The sequence below is a fragment of the Leucopleurus acutus genome, assembly GCF_964270905.1.
Source record: "Leucopleurus acutus genome assembly, chromosome: 7".
NCBI classification, from domain to species: domain Eukaryota; kingdom Metazoa; phylum Chordata; class Mammalia; order Artiodactyla; family Delphinidae; genus Leucopleurus; species Leucopleurus acutus.
In genome coordinates, this window is record NC_139150.1 from 95,916,699 (window position 1) to 95,928,069 (window position 11,371).

Sequence of the window (11,371 nt, forward strand, 5' to 3'; positions counted from 1 at the left end):
CCTGAGAAGGGGCTTCCTAGTGTGTGGAAACCTTTCCTCCTTCACAGCTCCCCCCCGTAAGTGCAGGCCCCATCCCTATTCTTTTGTCTCTGTTTTTTTCTTTTCTCTTTTGGGCTACCCAGGTACATGGGGAGTTTCTTGCCTTTTGGGAAGTCCGAGGTCTTCTGCCAGCGTTCAGTAGGTGTTCTGTAGGAGTTGTTCCACATGTAGATGCATTTCTGATGTATTTGTGGGGAGGAGGGTGATCTCCACATCTTCCTTCTCCACCATCTTGAAGGTCTCTCTGTTTTCTTTTTGCACTAAAGCTTTAAAATGTGAGTGTGGCAGCAATTGTCAGGGCTGGTCACCCATGGGAGGCCTGCCCCCACCCATCAGTATGTGATTTATGCTGGTGTTTTGCCTTTGACCTAATGAGTCATTGAGTGTTTGGGCAGAAACTTCCTGGAATGGTATTTCTTTCTTTCCCTCATGTAGTTTGTTTTATTTCTACACTTCATGTTATTTCTAGTCCTTAGCCTTGTCTACTCCTTCCCTTTTAATCTGCCCACTGTTGTTGAACTTTATTCTTTCTGCATTTTTTTCTTTTTGCATTTTCTCTTTTGATTTATTTGATTCATTCTTATTTTTTTCCCTTTGACATTTCCTCAATCATCAAATCCTCATTACTCCTTTGGATTCTTTCCTCTACCAAATTTCCACCCCCTGTTTTCTCTCACCCCCTACCTGGCCCAGTCACAACCCAGATATTGTGAGTGATCAAAATTTCCACTCTGTCTTCCAGTCTCAGCAAGAGTCCCCCAGCTTCTGCCACATGGTTCCATTAGTATGCTTGGCCTTATTTTTCAAAAACTAGTTTTTGTGGGAAATTGGGTAACAGAAAATGGTGAAATAACACTCCCCAAAAAGTACAGACTTTATCGTATGGCAAGTTGAAAAGTGTCCTATTAAATGGCGCTTGCTCAAGCTAAGAAAGAAATTAGATCTCTACACCGACTATATGATTTCCCCAGACAAAAGCAGCGGATGGTCTGAATACATTTCAAAGCATTTCCAAAAAGACTCAGGAAAAAGACCAGAAAGAAGTGATTTTGCAAATGAAGAGAGAATGTTGCAAGTACACCATTACAAAAATTGAAACATGTCTTTAAATTCAGCCACCACAGATGGCACACATTTCAATTAACATTTTTTTTCATTCAGATTAAATGGTATATGTGAGTAAAGGTGTCAAAATAAAGGAAACTAACAAAAAAGTGGATGATAGGCAGGGGAATACACTAAAAGCGGTCAAGACTTGGGAAGCAGCTAATTATGTTCATTGCAAAACCTCCAGTGATGGAGCAAGCATGTGGCAGCAGTTAGCTGGCGACTGGGACACAGTTAGCAGAGTTACAAGAGTGTGAAATATAAAATTGTGAAATGTGTTCTAACAAAAGTCATTTTACTAAGAATAAGAGATGACACGTCCACATTGCAATGCAGCTTCAGCTACGGAGGCAAACCTTATCTAAACATTTCTGCAAAGTCATGCACAGGGTAGTTCACTGGGAAGAACCAAGGCTGCAATTCAGGAGGATGGGGTTCTAGTGAATTCCTTACCCCAGACTCACTAAGGGAATCATTCCATCTCTATGAACCTTGTTCCTTCATCTGAGACCCAAGGGAGTTGAAACAGATTCTCTATAGCATTCCTTCTGGCATTGCAATGGGGTGATTCTTCAGCACAGGCCACAGACATGCAGTGCAGAAAGGGAAACCTGCAAATTTGGCATTTACAGAGAAGCAGTCCCAGGTTAATGCTGGCTCAACCATAACCTTCACTTTGCCTAACTGTAACATGCACCAGAGGAAATTACACTGTGAAATGTACACAGTGATGGATTTTGAGGCAAAAAATTGTCTTCTGCAGGTGAGGTTTCTTTCAGCAAGAGGTTAAAATGAATGTTATCAGTGTGGTAAATGCACTAGAAGCCTGGAAATTGGGTGCTTGACCACATTTCTGGTCTTCTGAGAAAGTTCCAGTTTAATAGACTCCAAGAAGAAGTGCTTCAGATGATAGCTCAGCGCCTGCAGTGTGATAATCTTCTCAAGCAGTGCACACACATTTGTGGAGGGTTTTGCTGTGTCGGTGACCTGTCAGGACGACAGGAAAGCAGGCTCTCAGCCAGTCACACAGTCACCCAGACGAGCCAGCCCAGTGGTAAGGAGCAGACAGGGGTGTGTCTGAGTCCCAGCTCCACCACTCACAAGCTGTATGGCTGGGGCAAGGTACTTTCCTTAACTGCATTCTGCCTCAGTTTCTCCTTCTGGTAACCATTGATAATAATAGTATCGATCTCAACAAGTTGTTCTGAGGATAAACTGAGCTAAGATCTGTTAACTGCTTAGGAAAGTGTCCAATATGAGGTAGTGATACATATTAGGTATGATTATTATTAACCCAGTCAAAATCAGCCTGCATCAGGGAAACGGTATCATCAACCAAAGATGTGTATGTACATGTGGGACTCCGTGACTGTTGAATGTGTGTGTGCAGAGTGTGGGTTCCTATTAATTGAATGTGGACAATGAATTCTGAGGGACAGTCAGTCCTTCATTCCATTCAATTGAACAAGTGATTGCCTACCTCTTGAAGAGAGCACACCAGAGGTGGATAGGGACGGCAGTTCATTAGTTCTTCCATTAATTAAACATCATTTATTGAGGCATTCCTGGAAAAGGTGAGTGAGGTCCTGTGCCTGTCTTAGACTATGAGCTCATTCACTCATTCCTCCACTTATTTTATTTTTTGGCGGAGGGGTTGTAACACAACTTTACTGTAGCAGTAGTTAATAACACAGTGCCCTCAAATCTTTAGGTTTTATCTCGACTGATTATACACTTCTCAAGAACGATAAATTCTCACTACTATCAACATGCACTCCTCCACTTAATGCATATTACCTGACCAGGGGCCAGGAACTGAGGCTTAGAGGTCAGTGGGAAGGTTAGAAGCATCATAGCAAAAGCATCACAACATATAACTGTCATTCGAAAGTCCAGACCACGTGCCAAGGCAGTTGCAAGGAGAGAAGCCCACATCCCACTGAAGGGAGATGGTAATGCTTCCTGAGAGAGGAGGAATATGACCAAAGTTTGTAAAGATGGGTGGGCGTCTGACAGAAAGGTCAGATTACTGAATGGAAGGACCTGTCTATCAAAGGACCAGAGGTTGGTGATCCAGGGAGGCCAGGGGAGCTGCGAGGCCAAGGAAGAACGTGATGGGAGCCTGAGTTGTGTGAAGTCTGGCAGCAGGAGAGCAGGAGAGGAAGGCAGACCAGTCCCGGGCCCAGGGAACCCCAAGTGGTCACACCAACAAGGTTTCTGCATTATTCAGGCAGGCAGGAGCATAGATGGCTCGGGAAACAAGGTCTATACAAAAGTGACACAGTGTTTTACACACATTTTTGTGCAAAATGTCACACATGAAGAATCAGTGTGGGGAAGTGGTTGAAAGCCTGGTTTCCAGAGCTCGACAGCCCTGGATTCCACAAGGCTCTGCCTCATGCTGAGCAATCCTGAATAAGTCATGTGAAACCCCAGTGCCTCAGTTTTCTCATCTAGAAAGTAGTACGATAGTGACATTGTACTTGATCGTAACGTTGTTGACAGGAGAAAGTGAGGGGATTGATGGAAAACCCTGAGTGCAGCGCCTGGCATACAGGCCACTAGCATTGGTCAGGATAGAAGTAACTTCAGACACGCGCACATATGTAAAGATGTGTCTTAGGATGCCAAGCCACAGGACTCTGGTTTACACCCTGGCTTTCTTACCCAAATGTGGCAGAGAACGCTCAGGCCTCACTGCTCCCTGGATAGCCCCTCTCAGCTCTCAGACATCCAGACCTGCAGTTCTGAAGGAAACAAAGGGATGGGTGTTTGCTTAGAGCTGGAGCTGTGCACTAGGCGGGGCCAGCTGGGAGTGGCAAGCAGGGTCAACTCGGATCTAGAAACGGGTTCTTCATTCAGGTATAGAGAGCTGAGGTGGCAAGGCATGGAAAAATGGGGACAAGGAAGATGACATAGTGGACCTGGTGAAGACAGGCCTCCCCAAGTCATTGCCTGCATCAGGAAGGGGGCAGGGGAGCAGAGACCCATGGATTGGGGCCAGGTGAGCGTGGTCATCCCCGATGACCAGGGAGTGCCAGATGTCAGACACCCTGGGGTTTTGAGCTGTGGGCCTCCTTCCTACGTGGGGTCTCCCCTGAGATGCTCCTGTTTTGCTCCAGGGAAGGAAGCTGTGTGGTTTCTGGAGGGCAAGTGCAGGCACCACCATTCGGGCAGGGAGGAGGTCCCCCTGGGGATTTACGCCTCCCCAGAGCTTCCTGAATTCATCAAGAGGTTTGTCCTTGTGAGGGTGAAATCTTGGTGCATGAGTTGGTTTACTGTCCCAGAGCTGAAAATTCTTCAGAGAGGCCCCAAACCTAGGCAGGAACTAACATGTATGGTGCATTACAAGATGCCAGCCACCCAGTGCCATGCTTTGTGAATGTCATACAAGTTCTTCTGTCAATAATAACAGATTCCCCTAAGGCAACACAGTGTGCCCACACTGCTTGGCAGGTGTCACCCGTTTTAAGGTATTTCACCTGTGCAGAGGTGAGAGGTGTTGGGACCAGGAGTCAGACTCCGGCTGCCCCTGCTGGACTGCCCAAGAGCTCAGTGTCATGTGGGAAACCTGCCATCCTGTGCAGTTACACAATATATGATTTCACCCCACGTGGGGACACAGCCAAGTCTGAGACTGTACGGTGCGGAACTGGACTTGAAAGTGTTAACCAAAGCCGAGGCCCACCTGGCTTCTGCCTCCAGGCAGTGTTCTTACTTGGGATGTGCTGTACCTTGACCTGTTTGCTTCTGGCCATCTGTGGGTGGTTCCCAAAGGACTCATGCTGTCCCATGACTTGAGCCACATAGGACTTTTCACCTAAAGTGCAAGAAGATATTCACTCCCCTTAGAAAAACAGCCGCCGTACAAGTCCCCGTGTGGGCTCCTTCTGGATTACCTCCGCCTCAGCTACCCCAGCCTTGGCTGCTTGCCACGTGGAGAAGCCCTGTCTGGGGGACCTTCCCCTCTCCCACCCACTAGCTGTCTCCGCCCCCCGTGGGGGCGTGGCTGGCTTCATCCTGGCTTCTTCCATGCACCAGGTCTGCAGATCCTAAAGGCGCTTGGGCTCCATCACTTAGGAACTCAGACAAACATAGAAGCCGAAACCTGCTCTTCCCAGAGGCTGCCTGCGGGGCAGATAACACAGCCCCAAAGTGCAGGGGAGTTGGTGCACCGTATGGTGAATTCTGAGCGGTGAGAGGCAGGAGGTGGCATGGAACCCACAATGCTTAGCGGCACGCTGCCCCGCATCACTGAGCGAGGGCGGGGTTTCCTTGGGGAGACTCTAGCCAGCTTGGTAACACATCACCGCCTATTACTTTCCCTGCTTCTCTGCGTCCCTTTCCTCCCCTTCTCCCAGTCTTGCAGTACTAGGGTTGTACCTCCCAAGAAAGTCTTCAGGCTCCAATTTCTCAGAAACCCAGACCCAGACAGCCCGTTTTTTCTCTCTTCCAGAGACTGTAGAAGATATAAAATGCAGTAATATTCTCAAAGATAGGTTTCCTGATAATATATACCTCACTGAAAGTAACAGAGAAAAACAATGATTTAAGTCTTGCAGAGAAATTGGTAACCAGTTTTCCTACCTCTTACAGGACTAGAAGTGTCCTCTCCTATATACCCCAGCAATGTTGTTTCGTTTCTTGTCAGGAGGTAATGCTGCTGTAAGTAAGCAGAGCTGAAAAAAAAAAAAAAAAAAAGCATGAGATTTGCCTGGAAAGTGTCCGACAAGTCCTCTCCAGCACTCTTTGTGGGTATGATATGCATTTGTTTACTGGAGACTAGTCAGAAATATGGATGCTTGTGATAAAAGGAAAACATTTTAAAGCATCGACTAGAAAAGATTTCTTGTCACTGAAAAAATATCTATTTTTACTATTGATTATTTGAAGAGTATTCTTTTTCAGGACAACTTTAATCACTTACTTAACAGTGAAACAATAAAACCTTCCCTTTAAATAGAATAATAAACAAGAATAACCATTATTATTTGACAACAACAATGAGCAATGAAACAGGAAGAGAAAGTATTCTCACAATTACAAGAAAGCTATGACTCAATATGTCCGTTTACCTAAAGTAGGTAGGAAAACTAAACTTTGGAGAAATAAAAGGAGAGTTCAGCAAGGTAGCTGGACAAAATATTAGTATTTAAAAACAATGGTTTTCCTATATTAGGGGACATTTATAATAGAGTGGCTAAAAGCATGCACTCTGCCACTCACTACTGCATGATTCCGGGCAAATTGCTAAGACTCTTTTTGCTTTGGTTTCCTCAGCGGTAAACATGGGATAATGATCCTGCTGCTCTCAGAGGTTTTGGTGAGGATATCGTGAGTGGGAGTTTTTTTTCCTCACTCAACACGCAATTCCAAGCTCATCCATCTAGTCCTTGTCTACCTTGGGATTTGCAAGTGTCACATACTTTCACAGACTTCCTTGGAGGTAGGGTGGCTATTTGACACCATTCTGGTCAAAGAGATGGAAGAAGCCACAGGTGCCTCCTATTTTCCTTCCCTCCTGCCCTTTTAAAAATGGATGAAACGCTGGAACTGTGGCACTCATTTGACCACGAGGGAAAAGGTCAATGTCAGCAACTGTTTACCCACATCTGGGCTTCCTGAGCATGAGAAAAACAAATCTGGATTTGTTTAAGCTAATGGGTGACTATTTTGTGAACTACAGATTTTTTCCTTTGTATCTGAATGACATGTAAAGCGTAACAAGTAACATTTCTGGTGCCTAGAAAGTATTTAATAAATGTTACTCTTTTTATTATATTTTAAAATATTATATTTAAATATATTAAAAATATAATTGGGAAAAGTGTCTTATTCATAATAAAAAGCAATTAAATAATTAATACTACATCTAACAAAAAGGTACAAAGTATCTACTCATAATGGGAAAGTGCATTATATTGGGATCATTGATCTATATAAAGAAAACTAAGTACTGAATAATGGTGTGATAGAAGACATATAAGTGAAGAGACTGAACACATTTCTGGATTAAAAGAGTCAATATTATAATGATGACAATTATCTCCAAATTAGCCAGTAAAACTAACCCCACTTAATCAAAATTCCAGTGGATATTTTGAGAAACTTGAAAAGTTTATTCTCATTTTCCATTGGATGGATAAATATTCCAAAATAACTGAATAGACTTGGAAAAAGAAGAAGAAATATGGTGAACTTATTTGATTTATTAAACCAGATATTAGAGCTGTACTAATTAAAACAATGTGGCATAATTGGAAGACAAATTGATCAATGAAATGCAACTGAAATTTAAGAAATAGATTCACATCTAAATGTAAAACCATATATGATAAATAAGATCATTTAAATCAAAGACCATACCAGTCAGCATTGAGTTCAGGAAATAGAAGTTGCTCTTGGTATTTTGGACAGAAGGTGACTTAATATAGGACATTAGATATTTACAACACTGTTGGGAGGGCTACAGGAGTATTTTTAAGGCTGGAATGACTCAGCAGAAACAGGACTGATTCAATGGGAGCCACTGGAGCTAACTTAGACATTGCCACTGAAGCTGTGCCAGAGACAGGAAGCCTTACCTTTGCAACTGCCTCTCACATTCAGGAAACTGGACCATGGTGTCCAAAGCTTGGTTTGGGAATAAGAAGTCACATTAAGAAGCTGTTCTTAACACATTGCTTTTTGATTCCCAGGAAGCTGGTAGATAGACCCTGGAGCACTGATGCAAGAAAGCCTCACATTTCCTGAGCTCCCTTGATAATGGAAACATTCAAGAGTGGTAGGAAGATGACTCTCTTCTGCCTTCCAAAATCTCTTATAAGTGCATCTAAATGATGGAAAAGAGTTTTCTTCCAGAACCTCAGTTTAAGGGAGTCTAGGAACTGTTTTCTTTAGCATTGCAATCTCCCCAAATAGAAGCCAGATAAATGGTGGTTGAGAGAATTGATTCAAAGTATCTACTCATAATGGGAAAATGCATCATATTGGGATCAACTGGTCATTCCCTCACCTTGTTCCAAACATAAAAATATTGTCATGTGATTGAAGATTTAAGTGTTAAAATTACACATAAGATTACTAAAACAAAATATGGGAGAAAAGGTTTATAATCTTATGGTAGGGCACACATGAAACCCAAAAGATACACATATTTAATTAAGTGAAAATCAAGCAGTTTTGTTTGATAAAGGACACCCTAAACAAAGTTAAAAGTAAAAAATTGGGGAAATATTTATAACTCTTATTCTAGTTAAAGGGCTAATATTTTTAATATGTTGAGTTCTTATACAGCCAAAGATAAGATCAACATCCAACAGTAAAACAGGCAAAAGATATGAATAACTCATTTTTGAAAAAATCAAATGCAAATAACTTTGAAGCATGTGGAAACATGAGTAACTTCATTAATAATGAAGAAAATAACATTAAAATGAAAATTTTATACTTATCTACTGGCAACGATGGAGTGCAATAATATCCATTGTTGGGAGGAGTGTTAGGGGAATCTAGTACAAATGGATATAAACTGTAAAAGTGAATTTTGGCAGTATGTATCAGCTATTAGAAGGTCCTCACCTTTTAACCTACAATTTTAACCTACAAGTTTAACCTACAAGTTTAACCTACAAACTTCCTAGAATTTGTCTCACAGAACTAGCAACACACTTCTCAGAATCTGTCCCACAGAAATAATCACATAATCACATCGTGAGCAAAGACACACCATGCAAGGATATTGACTGTAGCGATTTTCATACAAGGAAAAATTGGAAACAATTTTTAATGCCCAAAAGCAGGTCATTAGTTAAACAAATGATGATACATTCATACAACGGGCTACTTAGCAGCTATTAAAAAGAAGTAGCTCTATTTATATTGATATTGAAAGATGGCAATACTGTAGTAAGTCAAATAGATCTGTATAGGTAACATGATCCCACTTGTTTCTAAAGATAAAACACGTGTATTATGTATGCAGAAACCTTGAGGGAGTTGTTCATGGTGGTCATTTCTGGGCTACAAATGTGGGCAAAACTTTCACTTTTTATTATATGTACTTCAAGATTTAACATCATTTGACAAAAGATATATATCACAAAAAGACCTGTGTTTTTTAAAAATGAAGATCTGTAAACAAGCAAACTCCCAATTCAGTCATTTGACATATAAGCAGGGCAGCAAGGTGACTTATCCCCATTAAAGCCAAAAGGAGCTTAGAGCCCACTTGTTGACAGATGTGGAAACTGGGGCTTATGCCTCATTGGTCCTGAGTCTGAATGGAAGGAGTAGCATTATTTCCTGAGGCCATATTTCTGAATTCTAAAACTAGAATCAAAGACTGCTTTGGCATTTTAAAGTTGCATTACACCTTTGCACATTCCCCCAGAGAAGCTGCTGCTCCTGGCTTAGGGTGATTAACTTTCCTTGCCAAGGTTGTCTTGTCTGTAAGACCAGCATCTGCCAGGCAACCTTGAGGCAGGCTGTGTGCAGGATTTCTCTCCTGATTAACACCTGTAGTTACTGCCTCTGGCACTTACTGTCTGCCTCTTGCTTGAGATATATATATATATATATATTTTTTTTTTTTTGGCTTAAACTTAGTCGCCTTATCTTGGCTTGTTGCTTGCCCCTGCAAGCTGTTGCAATTGGCCTATTGCTGTAATTTCCTGAATATAATCATAGATGTTACATTGCTTAAAAGTTTCCTTTGACAGATATACTGAGATGATAGAAGAGTAAGAGCGGAGATCACCTTCCTCCCCACAGATACACTAGAAATACATCTACACGTGGAACAACTGCTACAGAACACCTACTGAATGCTGGCAGAAGACCTCAGACCTCCCAAAAGGCAAGAAACTCCCCACGTACCTGGGTAGGGCAAAAGAAAAAAGAAAAAACGAAAACAGAGACAAAAGAATAGGGACGGGACCTGCACCAGTGTGAGGGAGCTGTGAAGGAGGAAAGGTTTCCACACACTAGGAAGGCCCTTCGTGGGTGGAGACTGTGGGTGGCGGAGGGGGTAAGCTTCGGGACCGCGGAGGAGAGCACAGCAACAGGGGTGCGGAGAGCAAAGCGGGGAGATTCCTGCACAGGGGATCAGGGCCGACTGGCATTCACCAGCAGGAGAGGCTTCTATGCTCACCCGCCGGGGCGGGCAGGGGCGGGGAGCTGAGGCTCGGGCTTCAGTCGGAGCACAGGGAGAGGACTGGGGTTGGCTGCGTGAACACAGCCTGCAGGGGGTTAGTGAGCCACGGCTAGCCGAGAGGGAGTCCGGGGAAACGTCTGGACCTGCTGAAGAGGCAAGAGGCTTTTTCTTCCCTCTTTGTGTCCTGGTGCGCAAGGAGAGGGGATTAAGAGCGCTGCTTAAAGGAGCTCCAGAGATGGGCGCGAGCCGCGGCTAAAAGCGCGGACCCCAGAAACAGGCATGAGACGCTAAGGCTGCTGCTGCAGCCACCAAGAAGCCTGTGTGCGAGCACAGGTCACTATCCCACCTCCCCTTCCAGGAGCCTGTGCAGCCCGCCACTGCCAGGGTCCCGTGATCCAGGGACAACTTCCCTGGGAGAACGCACAGCATGCCTCAGGTTGGTGCAACGTCACGCCGGCCTCTGCCGCCGCAGGCTCACCCTGCACTCTGTGCCCCTCCCTCCCCCCGGCCTGAGTGAGCCAGAGCCCCCAAATCAGCTGCTCCTTTAACCCCGTCCTATCTGAGCGAAGAACAGACACCCTCCGGCGACCTACACGGAGAGGCAGGTCCAAATCCAAAGCTGAACCCTGGAAGCTGTGCAAACAAAGAAGAGAAAGACAAATTTCTTCCAGCAGCCTCAGGAGCAGTGGATTAAAGCTCCACAATCAGCTTGATGTACCCTGCATCTGTGGAATACATGAATAGACAACGAATCATCCCAAATTGAGGAGGTGGACTTTGGGAGCAAGATATATTATTTTTCCCCTTTTCCTCTTTTTGTGAGTGTGTATGTGTATGCTTCTGTGTGAGATTTTGTCTGTAGAGCTTTGCTTTCACCATCTGTCCAAGGATTCTGTCCATCTGTTCTTTTTTTCTTTTTTTTTAACTTAAAATGTTTTTTCTTAATAATTATTTTTTATTTTAATAACTTTATTTTATCTTTATTTTTTCTTTCTTTCTTTCTTTCTTTCTTTCTTTCTTTCTTTCTTTCTTTCTTTCTTTCTTTCTTTCTTTCTTTCTTTCTTTCTTTCT